The sequence below is a fragment of the Corapipo altera genome, unplaced genomic scaffold, assembly GCF_003945725.1.
Source record: "Corapipo altera isolate COAL_440 unplaced genomic scaffold, ASM394572v1 57, whole genome shotgun sequence".
In the NCBI taxonomy this organism is placed as follows: Eukaryota; Metazoa; Chordata; class Aves; order Passeriformes; family Pipridae; genus Corapipo; species Corapipo altera.
The window spans coordinates 3,702,575-3,720,134 of record NW_020884905.1 but is presented as its reverse complement, the minus strand read 5'-3'; the positions used below and the strand labels follow the sequence as shown (position 1 = coordinate 3,720,134).

At 36.8% G+C, this 17,560-nt stretch overlaps 2 protein-coding genes across 9 annotated transcripts in view; one reads left to right on the top strand and one right to left on the bottom strand.

Annotated features, from left to right (window-relative positions):
• TGFBR3 (transforming growth factor beta receptor 3) overlaps positions 1 to 17,560 on the bottom strand; it is a 140,043-nt gene that overhangs the window by 111,518 nt on the left and 10,965 nt on the right. The window contains exon 1 of one of the 2 annotated variants that reach the window (XM_027651851.1): positions 3,762 to 3,955. The exons of the other annotated variant lie outside the window; for it this stretch is intronic. The gene's annotated coding sequence lies outside the window, so the exon portion shown is untranslated. Of the gene's footprint in view, positions 1 to 3,761; positions 3,956 to 17,560 lie in introns of those variants that run through there. 2 annotated transcript variants of the gene reach the window in all.
• Positions 4,241 to 17,560, top strand: part of BRDT (bromodomain testis associated) — a 45,936-nt gene continuing 32,616 nt past the window's right edge. For 3 of the 7 annotated variants that reach the window (XM_027651842.1, XM_027651845.1, XM_027651846.1), the window contains exons 1-2: positions 4,241 to 4,311; positions 14,953 to 15,002. The gene's annotated coding sequence lies outside the window, so the exon portion shown is untranslated. The remainder of the gene's footprint in view (positions 4,312 to 14,952; positions 15,003 to 17,560) is intronic. The other 4 variants (XM_027651843.1, XM_027651841.1, XM_027651840.1 and 1 more) reach the window with 3 other exon arrangements.

Sequence of the window (17,560 nt, the reverse complement as noted above, 5' to 3'; positions counted from 1 at the left end):
CAAGAGCAATACTACCACTTGGCAAACATTAATACGGCAAAACTCCTATCAAAAAATTGAGCCCTAGTCCTATTATTATTCAAATAAGCAATTATTCTTGTATAGGTATGGAGATCGTGTGGAGATAAAGAGCAGAACAGAGGAGTTTCAGAATGTTTCAACAAAATTTCACTAGTTTAATTGGCTTTCTTGCTAGGAGGGGAGTTGATTTTTTTTCATAGTGCTGTTTGACTTCAGCCCCTTTGTCCCCAGATCATGAATGCTGAATTCTTACATCTACCCAAGAGGTGTGTTATGAGTGTTAAGGAACAATTTAGCCACTCGAAATGCCAGTTTGCAACCTAGATTAATGCCGTGCCACTTAACTTTGATCTGTACTGTTTGGACGAACCTTACTCATAAAGTTCCACTGCACATACCACACATCAGTCAATGGCTGGATCCCCCAAAGGCTAGGCCTCAAAACTTCTACGTTATCTGTATATGAGACCACTAGCAAGTAAATAACAAGTGTTTAATCTACATTAAATATTTCAGCAAATAGGCAGATTTTATATATGTAAGCGCCAAAGCCAGCTTACAGAATTTTTAATTTATTTTCAGTGTTTGAAAAGTTGTGCGTGTTGGAACATGACATATCTCCTCTCTTATCACTCTCATATGTAGGATGCAAAATCTTTGCAAGAGAGGCGTGGAGGTGGGGGAAGTCCCTTCAAGAATGAAGAAAATTAATATTCTTTAGCAACATATGCATTTCAAGGCATATTTTGTGGCTATGATATTTCCACTAGCTGAAATTCCAACCACTGATTAAAAATGGGATTGAAATTTAAGCAAACCAATTATTTTTATTTTAATTACTCATTTGGGTCCCAGTCCTGCAAAGATTAAATCAAACAGATTAGGTTCACTCAAATAAGCAGCCATGAGAGCTGTTCAAGTGTGTGAAGTCAAATGTGTGCACACAAGTCCTGGCAAAATCAAATTCTTTGTACACAGGTCTGACTCCAGCCAAATTATTTTCACCATTTTCACTGATGTTGATAAGAACTGATTCTTGTCCAAGAGCCAATTCTATTAGGTATTGACCATAGTTCAGGCATTACACCACTTCTCCTGGTGTCTGAAAAAGTTCAAGACTTTCTAAGACACACTCAACAATGATTTTTTGTTATAAACTAATATGTAACTCAGTTGATGTATATAAAGATATATATTTGTATATGACAAATTGCCACATTAAAGTACAATTAGGAACATGGGTTGGCTCCCCCAGGAACATAATGATAGACAGCTGGCTTTGGCAATTTTTCTTTGTTTTTACATTTCATGGAAGAATAAACAGAAAACACCTAATTTCTATTAAAACCATGGAAAATTCTTGTAATCTTAACTACAGGGTTCATCTTTGCAGCTGAGGAACACAGTTTTATATATAATTTGTATTTTTACTTACTTTTTAAGTATTTCCTGATCTAGTGATTAACTTCAGTCCAGGGCAGGGTTATTTTACTTAGCAGGCATTGGCCCAATCCAGCAATGTAATGTATTATCCTCACTAAGATGTATGAAAGCTGTGACAGTTCACTTTTGCAGGAGGTTTAAATGTTTTCATGGTGCTACATAATTAAGCCTAAGCAAATGTAAAAACTCAAAAAATAGGCACCAAGTAAAAACTATTACCATCACTTGGCAGTTTTAATTTCTTTTTTTTTTTCTTTCTTTCCCACAAAATTCAGTAGGGATACTTCTGTGGATAACAACTACCCATTTACTATTCTCACAAAATTATAGACCAGCTTCAATTACTAACTTCACATTATGGTCATAGAGCTCTAACCTGCATCGAAGAGTCTGCTGAATTCAGGTCACCCAAGCCAAAAGCAGTATCAATCCATTAAAATGGCATCCAATCTGAACTAACTAATCCTTCCCAGGGACAGGGGTTATTGATTTGGATACCATTCTATATTCACAGAATATCAGAATCACAGAATATCTGGGGTTGAAAAGGAGAATTAGAGATCACTTGTACTCAAAACCTTAGCATACTAAAACCATCATTGCCTGGGTAATTTCCACAGTTTTAAGAACACAGAACCCTCTCTGCCTCTGTAATGATGCAGGACCAGGGCCTTGGGATAACCATGGAGCTGGGGCCTATGTGCTGTCCTTGGGACAGCACTGAATACACTTCCAGCTAATTAACATATTCTTCTGATGAACCCACTGCCACGAGTATAAGCATGCTTTAAAGAGTTGCTGCAGGAGGTAGGCATCTGATGATCACTTACCTACTTATAGAACTATTTAAAAGTATTTTACCCACTAAAAGAAATGAAGGGTACAATGGCTCTACTAAAAGTTTATTCCCAAATTGACTTGGAGATTCTAATCAAATGCACAGACTTCTATAAAAGAGCAACTTTGTATGAAAATGTTTTCTTGTCACAAAGTATTTCAAGATCACAGAAATGATTTTCAGACATTAGTAAGGACTAATTCTCACAAAACTCTGTCTGACTTCAGTGTCTAGAATCTTTTCAAGGCTAAAAGATAGACCCAACCAATAAAGAACTAAAAAAACAAAATAATAATCAAAGATAGGAAGGACCACACTGTCCTAAGAACTGTTCCTGTTTGCTTTTAAATTTATAGACCATGTTCTACATTAAGGCAATACAAGTTCTGTAATGCTGGATCCAGACAACAGGCCAGCAACTATGTTCTTGCAATGCAAAAGAACCATTGATAGTTTTGAAAGTCTAGAAAAGAGTAGATATCCTAATTCACTAATTCCAAAAAGGAATGGATCCTGCAAGGATATTTTGTACATAAGGCTGGTTTGGAATTGGGATCAAGCACAAGGAGTATGTTCAGATGAGTGCAGTCATTGCCCAGGACATCCACTTTGTCCCTCTCTGAGGTAAAATGCTATTATTTAAAATTAGCTTTCTGTTTTAAGCTGATTTATTTGTGATTTATTGTGCAGCTGAAAGCAGGGAATAGAAAGGTCTAAAAGCCTTCACCATAGGTTGCTAGATATAGGTTGTTATGATGCAGTAACTCTATTGTTATACTCATATGACTCTACCCACACAACCTTTAATATAAAGGTTCACTTAATAAAATTAAGCCATTAAAATCTTCTTAGGAAATAACTCATTAATACAAACTAATGAGGTAAAATTCTACATTCCTTACTGCATGATCCTGCATTCCTTGAACACCTAAAACTTTTGCCAAAGGTACGTAAATGTTAGTGTTGAACTGTTAGGCTTGTCTACACTTGAATGTTACCTTGGATTAAGGCAAGGAGTGAATTTCAAGTGCACCATCAAATCTGAGTAATTCCAAACACAGACAAGTCATGTATAGTGCATCTTTGAAGATAACATGGGGTTTAAACTCAAACCTGATGCTACATATCCAATTCAAATAACACATTCTTAAACCTTTCAGATTTAAAAAAAAGGAAGAAAAAAGACAAAATCCTCCAGCATGACTAATCATATCATTTGTGCCTCTCATTCACCCCTGCTTGCCTTGTTAGGCTCTTCTATACCCAGCACTCCTCTCCTATTGACTCTGATATGCCCCTTACCCTCCTTCCAACATTTTTCTGATAAGATGTTTATAGGCCCTCAACCTACCAAATGCAAACACAACAGACTAGAAGAGGGAGGAAAGAAAGAGAGATTATATGAGAGAAGGGAAAAATCAACAAAAGATCAAACAAGAAAAATGTGAAACTAGCATACCTTTACTGCTCAATCACTTCTTCTGGCTGGATCCCATTCCTCATATTGCATGTTGTCTGTTTAAAGCCCAATCTGAAGTTTAATCAAATAGCCAGAAGTCAATAGATTACTTTAAACTCTTCAGTTCCAGACAATTCTCTTTATGTTTGATCATAACATACCTAGAACCTTGTCACATAAAAATTATTTAATAACATAAACATGTCCTTTCGGATTCAAGCTCACATATTAAATAATTCATATTCACCCCTGTAATACTTAAAATATGGAACTATATATATGACTAAAATTGCATATGTTGTTTGCAGGATTGAGTCCCAAACTGCTGTATTCTGTTCTGAACTTTATACTGCATGCTTGTGGTTTCAAGACCGTATTAGGGGTGAAACTCTTTGTAGCCAAGATGTAAATATCACAGGCTGAAATCTTCTCATGTCTACAATGTCCTAATTACTTTATTATTTTTTATTTCTGTAATTTCCATAGGGTGCCAAAAGTTTGACTGAAAATCATCAAGATAAAGCTGCTGTACCAACTTCAATTAGCAAAGGTAAGTGAAAGAAAGGGATGCAACACAAAGAAAGGGAGGCAAGACAAAGTAATTGGGCATTGAAGCCTGACACACTGTTTAAATTATGTGTCTTGGACATTTTCTTTCAGCCCTTTTAATCTTTAGTGGATTTGTTTTTCTCTTTTTCTTCCCTTCCCAATCTGATTTGATTGCAAGGACATGAGCCACTGGGTCATGATAAAGAAATAGAAGGAGATTGGAGTACAGCCTGCCTCACAGATTAGGCAGAGCCAACAATCAAACAGCTAGATACATAGTCACTACCTTTCATAAAGTAAATTTCATCCAACACAGTAAAAATGCCTGAAATATGACTGCTTAAGCTACATTTCTGTCCCAAGATAAATAGGTTAGCTAGATGTTCAGAATCTAGCTATACATCCCAGCAAAATTTCATGTCAAGTAAACAAAAAAAATCAAACCTAAAAAACCTCAGAAAAACTAACCAACCAAAAAAACCAGAAGTTGCAAGACCTTATTTTATTAAATAGAGCTACTGTTTTGTTATCAGTCTGTTTGCAGAGAGGTTTGAGGATGAGGAGGTTATGAGATGTTTACAAGGTGATACAGTATGATATTTTTATAGCCCAATTTAGGTAATCACATTTTAAAGCAGAGCCATAAAATGAGTCTCTCTTCAGTATACAGTGTTTCCAAATTTCCTCTCCACAAGAAAAATCACCAATTTAAACCTACTAGTTATATGAATTTAAATACCAATCTGTGGCAAAATTTTTGGATTTGGGAATTACCAAGTAATGTATTGCCCAGGGTCCAATTTATTTCTTGTTTGAACTCCAAAAGTTCAAGGAAGGAATTCTGCACTGCTGCTTTGTGCTCAGGTTTAGCACTGATCCTGGTGAACACAGCAGGAGAACACACCATTATTTTTCTTTTGCAAGAGAAATTACCAATACTACTGCAAAACAAATCTGTAAAAGTGCTTTATTTTATACTTTTCTATGTGATTTACAGTTTAGATCTAGCTGGAATTATGAATTAATGTAAAAGTTTTTCCTTCATGTATACAGTGCAGCATTAACTATTTCAGAGAACATATTATTTTGCCTTTGTGTATATAGGAATTAGAATCTTTTTGCAAGTGCTAGAGATCTCAATTTCATCCCTCCAAGTGATCTCTAATACATTACATTCCTTATTTTCCTTTAGACTGCTACTGATTAGTGCCTTATGTTGGATATTTGTTTGTTTTTCCCACATGTTAGTTCATCGTCCCTGAAATTACAATAACAGGTGCCAGGGAATGTGACCTATGAGTCTTAACTGTCCTTCATTGAGACTGAGTGGGGATGTAAGGCAAGTGCATACATATATGAAGGATTTACACTCAAATTTGACACATAATTTGCTGCTGGAAGGCTTTTATATCATAAATCATAAATCATATGTAAATTCATAAAGTATCAATTATTTAGTGTAGATGTGTGTGAATTGCTATCAAAATTCAGTCTTTGTTGCCATTTACACATTAAAAAAGCCAAATGCAAGTTTCTTTTTCCTTCAAATATACACAAAAGATAAGAGAAGTCTCAAGTAACGAAAGAGAGGAGGAAAACCAACCCAACCTCCCATCTGCTCCTTAACAAAACCTTGAGAGAAAAGTCTTTCCACTTCTTGGGTCTCTTGACTGAACTAGTGAGCATAGGACTTGTGGAGAAAGGCAATCTTTCAACAGAGAAATCCACACAGATAAGTAGAAAGCAGCTGATCGACACCACCAATCATAGCACATATCTGAAGACAAAAAATGTGAAATACCAGTTCCCAAGCAGTCCAGAGAATATCCAGCTAGCTGTAGTTTCATTAATATTTCTCACTACAGGCCCAAACACAGCTGCTTCTTGTAACCCACCACCATTCCCGGCCTTGCACAATTTAACAAGAATTTTATGTATTTCTGAATTATTTGTTCCACAGAACTGGCAATGTCAAATATGAAGGCGATAATGAGCTGAAGGACATCAGCAAACTAAGTACGTCAGAGCCAGTGCCCCCAGTGTTATCACGTGGAAATTGTTATAAAGCAGGGCCAGTCCAAGCCCCGCTGTATCACAGGGCTGAGAACTTTCTGTACAAAACAGGTTGCTTACATTTGCCACATGTGACCTGTGCATCTGTTGAACCATCTGTATTTTAGCAGACAGGCAACAGAATTACACACTGTTGAAAACCACAGACAAAAAGAAACAATCAAAGGCAAGTTATGCCGCTAGCAGATATCATAAATATACATATCCAGTAAATCTGCTATTCAGGTCTTTCAAATTTTGCTGCTGCCTGAAGGTTTAATTTTATCTCAAGGACTGGAAGTTTCATTTGCCCCAAAATCCTTTTTTTTTTTTTTTTTTTTGGAGGTCTTTACATGCTGGCATGGCAATATAGATCTGCAGAAGGTCTCAAAGTTGAAGAATTCATACTTTTCTGAACTAGCCAAAATGTACCTAAAATTTTCAACTTCTACAGGTTGTAAGATACCAAAAGTACAAAGAAAGTAACATTATATACTTAAATCATCTTTTTGATACTTCATCTGTTTCATTCAATTGCTCTTGGGGGGAAAAAAAAAAAAGAAAAGAAAGAAACCACAAATCATTTCTACATGACATGCTCTTTTTAAAACATGGAAGGAAAATATTTGCCTGCCCTAGAAAATATACTGATGCCTACCAGTACACCAGAGAAATAGGAAAATCTATAAACCAGAGAGATCTTTGTTACCTCCCAAATAAAGAAAACACATATTGCCTGGATATCTATATATTTAGATGTCAAGATATTTTGATATTAAGAGACAACGGAAGCAGAATAGTTAACTACATTGAAAACTGCTCCTAATGTGTGAGCCACAAAACTATCACTATGAGGGTGAGAAAGGCCTCGTGCTAAAGAACATTGGCTGGCCTCCATCTGTCTCATACTGTTTCTCCCATGAAATAGACCAACCACTTTGTTAATGAACAGTAATTAATTCCAGAAGGAATAGGGGATACAAGAACAGATTCCCATAATCATGTTTTTTAAAAAACAAGACATATTAATTATCAGTATCTCTCTATTAACAACTACCCAGGTACAATAGGAAGGGGTATACAGAACAAAACTGTATTTGTTGAGGGTCTGATGTCTGCACTAGACACACTTTATGGGGAGTTATTTCCAGCCAGTTCCTGTGGGGACTGCACGTCCATTAGTTTTTGGAGCATGTTAGGTCCTGCATCACAATTTAACTTCACTCAGGAGGAATCCCATTTGTGTACTCTGACACTGCAAACTTGAGAACCAAAAAAATGTGGGAATGACCAGGAGGTTCATTTCCAAAGCCTGCTCCTGATCCAGCTGACATAGGCATATCCCAAATACCTCCCACGATACCATTTTGCTCTCACTGCTCTTCAGGGACACACACGGGCAAGAGAAACTTACAGAGCAGATACTACAGGGCACTGGCAACACTGACATTTGCTGCCTGTCAATAGATGCATCTGATAGCATATTAAGGATGTTCACACTCAGAGGGAACGCAAGTTCACAAAACATTTTTAGGTCTCTGCTTCTAAGTGTTGAAATCCATGCCAATGCAGAGAAACAACTTTCATGTACTGCTGTGCCCTTCTTCATTCCTATTTTGACTCCACGTTGTGTCCAGGATTTGCACTGGCCCTCTACTAGGGAGAACTTCACTGACTGTCCATGAAGGGACTGTAGAATCCTTCTCCCCAGCCCTCTTTCTCCTCTCAAACTGAACACAAATCCCTCTTCCATTACACTTGGAACCTTGTCTAGCCATACATGTATGTGTGAGGCTGATATACCAGAGGAGATAGTCTTGTGTTGTCCTTTATTTCTTAAATGTTTTTACTTCTTCAAGGTAAAAACATTCAACCACAGTTCTATTTCATTGTATGGGATGCAGTTCAGATCTCTGAAGAGAAAACAGCTGAATTCCTTGGGTCCCAAGTTTCAATGTTAGAAATACGAAAGGTAACAAATTCTCTTTAGAGCAGAAGGGATTAAGAATGTAATTTCTTAATAGCTGCATAATATATCCCACATATATTCCTGATAAAACAGACATATTTAGGACAGATTGAGAACACTTTTTTTTAAACCAAAATCTGGAGTGATTTCTCAGATGCAAGGTACTTTCTTTTACCTTTTATCTAAAAAGTGTGATGGCAACAAATTAAACCATCCATTCAACAGAAAGGCAAAGTTAGCCTTTGCACACCTGTTAGGCAAAGTTAGCAAAAGACAGATAAAGCATATGACTGTTCTGCTGTCTTTTCTAATTCCAAGACATGCAGTTAGTGTTTGAGAGTAATTCCTAACCTAAACAGTAACACTAAGGCCCATATTGATTTTTTGTGTTTGTTGAATTTCTGTAGGTACAAAAGAGTCCAAACCAACATATTAAGCAGCATAAGTTGAGTTTTCTTGTTCTGCTTGTAATTTTTGAAATGCAGGCTTGTTGTACTACTCAAAACTTAGACCTTGGTAACCATTAACATTTTATTACAACGCCTATATATACATTTTTTACTGTAACCATATACATCTCTCAGAGGGGCATAAGCTGGGGACCACTCTTAGCTCATACTTGTTTTCCCCATGCAGCCACACATGTGGTGAACAGCTGTAGAAGTTGTAAAATTGTCTTTACACATTGCACATGCTGTTGAATTTAATATGCATACACATTATATATGAAGCAAGTCCTACAGCAAAATAATGTACTGAATATTTCTTTTTACTCATTTTTGTAAATATTTGGCTTTATTTAAATAAAGATTATTTCAACAAAATAATAGCACTTAATTATTCAGAATTGCAGGTTTACCAGTTCTTACCACAAGCAAGCCTTTTAACCACATCCGTTATGGCAAAGAATCAAATGCTGTCAAAAGTGAATCTGCAAAGCAACTGTTACTATGGTATTGTGACCAGCTCCACTGCAATAAAATACAGAAATGAAAATGTAAATTGTTACTTATATATACATTTTGCTCCAGGGTGCTATAAGCAAAAATGAAAACAGCTGACACTGAGTCACCCTTCTAGATAATAAATATTGCTAATATGAATCTGATGTGTTGAAGGGTGGGAGGAAGCTCCAGAGACTAACACTCCCCTCGTTAATATTCTACCACCAAATTGAAAGAAAGGTGGAGTGGTTTCCCCATCTCTGGTGAGAGCTTAGTTTTCTGAACATAGCTAAATCAATCCCCACAGAGATATCTTATCTGCAAGGCTCATGAAAAATATCTGACAAGTAAATGGTTAGCATTTGGAATGGACCACACCGTGTGAAGTAACAGTTATTTCATAAGAGATTTCCCATGGTATATATTCCCAAACCCAACTACGAGGCCTTCACTCCCACACCCACCACATGATATTATTTGAATGCTGTGCTATACTATTAATATGCTCAGGGCAATTTTAAGCAGCAAAATACATATAGCCAAGCACACTAAAAGGATTGCTTATGTCTTGCTTATTATTAAAAAAAAGAAAACAGATCTGTTTAAATGAGGAACACCTCCCTCTGCTCCCATCTTCCATCTGCCAACAAATACAGATATTGCACATGAGGCTTATCACATAATAGAAAGGAAAGCATTATACAAGCCCATTGTTAATTTAGCTATGTAAATAAGAGCAATCTTTTTTTCAAATTTGCTTCTTTTTCTGTTTTCTTAGTCTTTGTAACATGTTCAAAAGAATAAGGATTATTTTGAAAACTTTCAAAACTATTTATAATTTTTTATTATATTTTGATCAACTATACACTGTAGAAACATGCTCTCACCGATGTTAGCATGTATGAAAAGAGAAGCAATTGTCCATACAAACTGGCTGCAAGTCTTTCACACTTATCTACTACATGTCTTCTGCATACACTAAAACTGGTCAGATTAAACTTAAACATTTTTCTTGCCAATGTATTAAAAAAAATAGCCAAAAATTGCTTGAATCTGATTCATGGATCTGACAAAAGAACTCACAAAACTTTACAGCTAATTTGAGAAATTTTACAAACATTTTTTATTATAATATCTAATAACAGTGCACTCTCTCTCTCTTTTCCTTGTCAAAAAAACCCCAAAACAAAACCAAAAACAAACAAACTCAACTTTTACAAAGTGGTTTTACTTTGCTACCTCTAGTATTAACTTATGTTTGTTCTGCATGACAGTGGATTACTGTGGTGCTCTGATTTAGGGTATCATCTTACCTACCTGTGCCAGTGAAGTTTTTAGGGAACTTTATCCATAGTGCACATATTCACCAAGCCCCAGTTCAACCTGATGCCAATCAATTAATAAGTTTTTCTCCTCAGAATAAATGAAATTGCTTGAGTGTCTAAGTTGTGTTGCCTAAAGCTGTAATGAGGCCATTTGCCTGGGGAAATGCAAGTTGGACCCCCTCACTGTTTCTGTTTGCACGAGTTCAGATCTCCTAGTGGTACTAGCAAACAAATACTAGCCAAAGACCAAGACTCAAACAAAGATAAGACTCAAGCCAGAATAAGCAAAGCAAAAATGCATACTATATTGTAGGATGCTGCCTTTTCTTCCTTGTGGGATACTGCATTACCCAGCCAAGGCCTCGGTCCTGATAGCTCTGCTTATTGGGAAATTCACTTCAGATTAAAGAGCCTGTGAACTTTAGCAGGCAGACATATGTTCACCAGACAATTTGTTCTACCAAAATTTAATTTTTTTTTCTGTTATCACAGTAATTGTCATGTAGTTAAGCCATTGCTGATACATAGGAGAAAGATCAGACTTCTACCATAAGGATTATCAACGTAGCTACTGTCAGAGATACCAGAACCAGTTTCTTCAAATATACAGGGAATGACATTTTTTCCAGCAGAGATCTCAGAGAAGGGGAGGAGGGAAGAGTTGGAGAGATCCTTCAAACAGGAATGTAACTTCCAATAATGACTTACAGATGTCCGAGTAATGTTCTAAGATCTTCTTATTAGTCCAAAGCTATTATTTATAACATATGCAGAATGAAAGCCCCTTGCATAAGGCTGTAAAGAAACTTCTTGACTGAACTAGTTGTGGCTCAGCCAACTTCAGCCCTGGGGGCGGGGAGGTGCAAAGGGGGTAAAAGAGGCCTCATTTTGTACTATCATGCTCAAGTTTTCTTACAATTTTGCCATTACTTTAGAGATGGGACATCTTTACTGTATAGGTTCCAAATCACCACACAAAACTATCGGAAATGCCTGTGATAAAGCAAGTAAAACCACACCCAGCATGATAGGAGAGAGATTTGAAATCAGACATGCAAGAGTAATGAGAAAAGATGAGAGTTTTCACTTAGAATATATGAAATTTGCTGCCAAAAAGAAAAAGCATCCAAGTTGGGCATCTCATATATACTGAGGAGAATGTATGTTTAAGTGTATCCAGCTTTCACAGTAAACAGCAAAGCATATAATCAATCATATTCCAGCAGTAAATATTAAGATCAAATGCTGAATTCCTCATTTATTCCAAAGCACTTCCAAGGTTTCAATTTCAGACAGTCTCATTCAAAGCAGCTGTTTAGTAAAAATTATTTGTATAAATTAAAATCAACATTTGATCTTCATGCTGGTTCTTAATTAACAGATAAAACTCTTAACGGTGTGTCTGATGTAAAGTAGGGGCACACTGGAGGTGATGTGTTTCCTTTACAGATGAAAAGAAATTGTTTACAGTGTCTGTCACCATATGTACTTCAGGATCAGAGACAATTTGATTGCATCAGTTAGATTTTCATTAGAATGCCAATCAGCATTTTTTACCAGCAAAGACACTAGAGTGTGCGTGGAAGCAATAACTGTGTCTGGCACCAAGGTTTGCTGGAAGGGGAGCAACTCAGGAAAGAAGAACACACGTGGAGTCTTACAGACCCTATGGTGGAGGTTAGCAGAAGGTGCCTATTACTCACTCCCTTTCCCCTGTCCTAAGCAGTCAGAGGCGTACCTGGCAGTGCCCTGCCTCTGTGGAGGGACACAGGCTTCCTGGCAGGAGGAGTGGGAGCTCCAGCTCCTTACCAGCTATGTGGGAGCCAGCAGAGCCAGTGCACCTGATGTACGAGCTACATGGATGTCCCTAACATTGAAGTAGCAGCTTTTAACCCTTAGTGCTTCTAAAAGCTAGTGCAATGTAGGAGGTTGATCTGGACTTTTCTTACATCATACAGCCTAGGAAACACATGCAGATTCCCCCCAAAACTGGTAGGTGTCAGGGCACCACGAGGACCTCATTCTGCATCACGGGGGAATTACTGCCATCGGAGTGCAGGTGTACCATTGCTGTGCTGGATCAGCTGGGGCAGAGCTTTGTCCTTGGCCACAGCTGCTTCATAAAACTTCAAGGTGTTTTGCAAGAGGTAGTTTGGTCACACCTGTTTCAGTTAGAGATAATTCTAGCCCCTGTGAGTCAGTAGCATAAGTATTTATCTCTTCTGTAATATACTTAATTATTTACTTAACAGTATGTCAAATCTGAGTAAGCCTTGGTTTTAGCTTTGTTTTGTTGGATTTTTTTTCCATTGTCTGTTCTTTTTCTAGATCCCAGTAAACTCTAGATACCAAACAGTATTCTCAAATAATGATTTCCCCGAGGAGAATATGCATTGCATGAAAAAACTTCCTTTCAATTTTGCAGGCAAAACATTTCAGTTTAATGACTAACTTACTCACTGTGGTTCATAAAATAAGGTGAATAGCCATTCCTGCTTTAACTTATCAACATTTGCTATTACTGTTTAAAACATTAGATGTGTCATGGCACAGCTTATTTATCTAAGTTATATAATTATCTTAATTGGAGTTTTTAGCCTCTGTCAATTCGAAAGCTTTTGTGTGTTTTTATCACTTCTTTTGACCAAACTAATCTTAGCCTGATGTAATTTGGGAGAGAAAAACATTTCAGCAGCAGGAGTCTTATCAACATCTGTGACAGATACTCTTGTCTTTTATGCTCCTGTTACATTCCCAGCACAGAATGATGAGATGCAGGGGAAGCCCCTTGCATGAGTGGACACAGAATTGAGGATGCCTTGCAAGCAGCAGCACTGGGCTTTCTGTACTCATAGATGTCAAACAGACAAATAACAATATATCTATAATTTTACTTAGAGGCAAAACATTTTGCCCAACAATAACAGAAGACAGTTTCTCTCTGTATTAACAAGAAGTAGCAATGCAGAAAAGTGAAATGTTTCTAGCATTGAGGTTAATCATTTTAGGACATGTCCAATAGCCCTTGTTGGAAACCTTGCACAAATGTGGACTGGAATTTGCCAAAATTTTTCATCATGAGGGAACACTGAAAGAATTGAAAACTATTTCAAATTAATGGAAAAGTATATGGTACGTTAAAAGTTTTACAGAATATGTATTTAAAAGAACTTCAGCAACACAATTCAATTTAGGTTTCCCAAGGGCCTCAAAAAAAAGAAAGTATTGAATAGGCCTTTATTCATATTTCATGAACTGTTGGAATTATTTATGTTCCTACATAATTCTGCAGAAAGCTCCAGCTAACTGAGCACCACCTGAGAAATTTACATGTTCTGGGCAAAGTCATACAGACAAGACAAGATTGCTTCAGGTTGTAAAACATGCTTTGGTCCTTAGATCCTCACTACAGGACAATAATACCTGAACAGAAGCAGATTTTGCAGAGAAAAACCAGTCTGAAATTCCTCTCAGTGTTTCATTTTTATTGGTAGCATGGCCGATGAGCAGGTGCTTATTCTGCGAGAACAAGCTGTCATAATCCTTATATTTACAAACTGCTGCAGCTGTAATGAAGCTCATTCCCAGCTCTGTTCATCCCATCTATCAACACTTCACACTTCTCAAAATTTACCATTAATGCATGTACTACAAAGTGTTCATAGAATATCTTAAGTATCCTGTAAGATTCAGCTCCTCAATCTATTCAACTGCCTATAAATATATTTGTTCCGAATTATTATTGTAGTTTACAATTATGCAGCTTTAAAATTAATGAGATGCAATATGAAACAGTAAATCAGGTTTTTCACTTGTTCATATTTTCCTAGATCATAACTTCAATAGAGAGAAAGAGGGAACAAGATAGAATCCTCAATTACAGTTAGCAATACAAATACTTCCATTAAAAATATCAGTAATCACATAAACATTATACATATGGATCTGTACATGTGTATTTATTTTTCTTCATTCTAAGCAGTGCAATATTTCAGTTATGTTAGGATTATGCAAACAGAAAGGAAGAGTACTTGCCATTCTACTGAAGTAACTGCTGTCTCTGTTCTGTGGCAGCCACAGAAAAATCTCTGTGAAAATGCAAACAAACAAAAAAATTATATCTCCTTTCCAACAATTTGTAAATTATGTTGCAACTGCAATTCAACAAAATATGTTTTAAAAGACCAGTAATTAATTTATCATTCTACTATAAACCTATCTGCATTGTCAGCCTGAGATTTTAGCTTGATAGAAACTGATACTTTCATTTCTAATTAACTTCTTTTCTTTTAACATGTAATTCTAAAATAAACAGTTTTATATTACTAAACTGACCTTTGTTTCTATTTCAGTAGTCCTCCTATAAGAAGAAACAGAACAGCAGGACCTGAAATAGTGTAAGGTATTTGGTTAATTAAAAAAGGTTTCATAAAGCAAGTTTTACCACATTAAATCTACTTGGAGGTTATTTCTTCTTTAGTGAAGACAAAGATATAGTTCATAATTATTCATTTTTAATTTTTGATTAGTGAAGTCAAGAGCTGTAGTGCCTCATGAGAGCTGTAAGAAATCCTAGGTTTGATCCAGCTCTTATTAACTTTAACAAAAGCTCCAGTTTTCCCTTGATATCTCCACTGTTCTACAGGAAAACAGTGCTTTTCATTTATTTTCTTCTACCTTTTCATAGATAATATATTTTTTGTAATGAAATAAAAAAAATGTTTTCTGCTTAATATAGGAATATATTCTCAGTAATTTTTTGAGATTATTGATTTTAATTATTAAGTTGATTAATTGGATAAATTAAGTACTTGAATAAATACAGAGCACTCATGCCTTCCACTGAATTACAGGGGCTTAGATCTATTTTAGGACTAAACCCTCAATACAACATTATTTTACAATACAGCTGTAATTTTATATGCAGCACAAGAACCTATAGAAATAACTGAAAATACACAAAGTACTTGGATGTATTTTTCCTCCAATACAGACATCATACACGTTGTATTCATAATATTATGCACACAAAGTACAGTGGGATTTCTCCCCTGCATGCAGCAATTCTTACAAGTAGAGAATGCTAGAAGGTCACACTGTTAATGAGTCAAGTAATTTCTCTGCATTTAGAACATTCCAGTGCTGGATGGATACCACAGTGGATTTATGTTTGTAGGAATCACCTGGAAAAGGTATAGGAAGAAATGAAAATAAGTTGCACAGTTTTTGTTACTCAAAGGCAGAAAAGCTGTCCAGAACAATTTGTTCTTAATGGCTGTTTTAGCTCAAAAGAGGCCCTGAAGTGAAGAATAAACAAACTGTCACAGGAACAGAGAGTAAGTCTCTTAAGATCAGAGTTAAGGTTCATTGGTACAATTGCTCTAAGGCAAAACATTACCGCATCTTGGATTAATCTTGGCATGTAGATAAATATAAAGGTACAGCACTAATGCACATATGCTTTTTTTGTAACCCTTGCACATGCAATACAGCCAAATGCATAATGCAAAATATAGTGTCTTGTGAAAACGAAATGGGAATTCTAAATATGTTGAAACAGAGGTTTAGAAATTCAGAAACTAGATAATAATAAACAAAAGTTAGATAAACAGGCTCTGCTGTCAGTCTTGCACAAGTTGTATTACCCTTGTTTAAGCTAAAACAGACTCCAGCCAGCCATCTATCTCAAAAAAACAGTTTTCCCATCTACAACTTGCCTTCAGCTTTTTTCTCCCCCACAAAGCCTCAATATTTTACTTTTTTTAAAGATTATTTTAACATATTTTGACCCTCTCATGAAGAAAACCAGATATGCACAGTGCAATTCCATGCTGGAGGGATTAGTCCTCCACATTTATTTAAGTATTAATATACCACTGGAAAATCCTTCAGTTTTACATTTGTTAAAAAAAACGTTGTGCCAAAATCCTCTTCTCTTCTCTTTCATCATTATTTGTTCTCCATGAGTACCAGAGTCCTGAATGTAGCCACTCCTCTCGCTCCCAGAAACCTGCCTCTCCATACCCTCCCCTGCCCATTCCAGCTAAAGGCATTTCAGCTCTTGGAGATGGGTCAGAAGTATCAGCAGTCAGGCTGAAGTCTCAAGCCAAGCAGTCTGTTCTCCTTTGCCACCTTCAAAGCTTCCCTTTAGGGGAGTAGGAATTGCTCAGCTTCAGGCAGTGGCCAGGGACATGCAGGAAGTCTGACAGTCCTCACTGCAAGAGTGGGATGCAGCAAGGACTTCTCACCTCCTCCAGTGTGAGGTTCCCCATTCCCTTTGCTACAGAGTTATCACAAAACCTCAACTCCTGCAAAAGTCACATATTGCCACACTGATATAGTGATAAACATTTCCCACGAGCAAAGGACTGTTCCTACTGCAAGAACAGAGCTGCATGTCCACTGCTTATCCTTCCTCTGTTATTTGCAAAACATAGCTGAGATAAGAGGATGAAGGAGGAAAAGCCATTCTTCTGACAGCAAGCATCAGCATCCCAGTGCAGCATTGCATTATCCTTCCTCCTCCCTAGTAAATGATGCTGGCCAGCATTACCTATTAGAGCAAGTCTGTGGGATTTCTGGACTGGGCAAACTCCCGAGGACTGGGCTGGTCACTTACTAAGCCTCTCCATTTGCTGATACACTGCTCCCTTCACAGGCTCCTTGGCATAGAGAGGTGGAATATTCCCTCTGGCCTCAAATATTAGTTCTTTTTTCCATTATGGTATTTCAGCAACTGTTGTACTCTCCAGGACTTCTCTGTCCTGAAACAAAGTTAGAATCAGCACTGGTAATAGAGGATCTCCCTGGCCAAGGTCTAATATTATTAAACTGTCCTTAACATGATGTGCTCGTAGACACTAATAGCAAAAGCTGCTGCTGACATGCACAGAGGGAGGAGTGTTTAGCAATGGAGAAAAGTCAAGCAGGTCTTAGATATGTTTTCCACAGAAGTGGATG